This window comes from Schistocerca serialis, chromosome 4 (assembly GCF_023864345.2).
Source record: "Schistocerca serialis cubense isolate TAMUIC-IGC-003099 chromosome 4, iqSchSeri2.2, whole genome shotgun sequence".
NCBI lineage: Eukaryota > Metazoa > Arthropoda > Insecta > Orthoptera > Acrididae > Schistocerca > Schistocerca serialis.
Window position 1 is genome coordinate 744,948,457 of NC_064641.1, and position 1,611 is coordinate 744,950,067.

General features: G+C 37.3%; 1 pseudogene; it reads right to left on the minus strand.

Moving 5' to 3' along the window:
• Positions 1 to 1,102: 1,102 nt before the first annotated feature.
• LOC126476748 (U6 spliceosomal RNA) lies at positions 1,103 to 1,163 on the minus strand (annotated as a pseudogene).
• Positions 1,164 to 1,611: the final 448 nt, after the last annotated feature.

Consider the following 1,611-nt stretch of genomic DNA (forward strand, 5'->3'; position numbering starts at 1 on the left):
GTGGCTCCAGACCAGTACTGTTGGGTCCATACTGTAATTGTACAGTAGCAAACGTAAAAATGCAACATTTTTATGATGTGCTCGATGCTGTGAAAATGATTGGTTTTCATGTTTCTAAGATACTTCTCTACCTCTGTGGTATAAAACGATGGACATAGTCAAAATAAAGAGGATTTGGTTTTTCATTTTTGCTTTAAAAATTAAATTGTTATGTTTTCTTAATTTAAACAACTTTTACGAACAGTCTTTTATAAAACATCGATAACTGAGAATTTGCATTTGAAATGGAAACAGGAATTTCGCGTCCAATGTGTAACTAGAAACAAGAAGACGTGCATTATTCATAAAAATTAAAAAGATACCGGCGAGATTTGACCTAGCGCACGAATAACCGCATTTCATTCCATTCTATTACGCTTCAACTGCGCTACACGTTACTTCTTGGGCCAAATCCCGCAGATTGGCTCCAGACCAGTACTGTTGGGTTCATATTGTACTTGTACAGTAGCAAACGTAAAAATGCAACATTTTTATGACGTCCTCGATGCTGTGAAAATGATTGGTTTTCATGTTTCTAAGATACTTATCTACCTCTGTGGTATAAACCGATGGACATAGTCCAAATAAAAAAGATTTGGTTTTCCATTTTTGCCTTAAAAATTAAATTGTTATCTTTTCTTAATTTAAACAACTTTTACGAACAGTCTTTTATAAAACATCGATAACTGAGAATTTGCATTTGAAATGGAAACAGCAATTTCGCGTCCAATGCGTAACTAGAAACAAGAAGACGTGCATTATTCATAAAAATGATGGCGAGTTTTATAATTACGAGATGTAAGCATTTCAAATTGAAGGAGAAAAAAAAATAAAAAAAAAGATACCGGCGACATTTGATCCAGCGCACGAATAACCGCATTTCATTCACATTCTATTACGCTTTTTTTTAGTCTCATTTTGTTCGTTTTCGTTCGTTGTATCTGCTCGGGGCGGACGTCGCAAGACACCCGTTTCAGTTCGTCGTTGACCCATTATCTCAGTTGTTTTTTTTTATTACAGAGGGCAGCTAACCCTCTGACCGAACACGCTGAGTTACCGTGCCGGCTATGCTAATCTTCTCTGTATCGTTGCAATTTTAGTATATGTACCGCCGAACCGAGTACTGCTTCAACTGCGCTACACGTTTCATGGGGGTTTGTCTATCAGCTGCAGCCTACAAAAGTCTCTCGGAAAACTTCAAAGCCGATTATCTCCGTAAATTTATGAAAAATGTTAAGATCAGCGTGTTTCTCGCAACTTTTTACCGTGTTCTACGCGCGTGTTTCACTACGGAACAGAAAACAGCATCAGCCATTTTCATACTGCGCATTAACAGCGCGACAATCAGAGCACAACGCTGCAGGGGATCTGACTGTACACGATTTTTGAAATCAAGACTACGTAGCTAAAACGTGATTAACAAAAACGTTGATGGCTGTTAATCCATTTGAATATGTTAAAGTTTCATTTAAAGTAACTTAGTTATAAGATATCTAATACATAAGTTGGACCTACTTCCAAGAGCATAACAACACCAGTGTACGTGTAATACGGCTTCTGACCAATCATCGC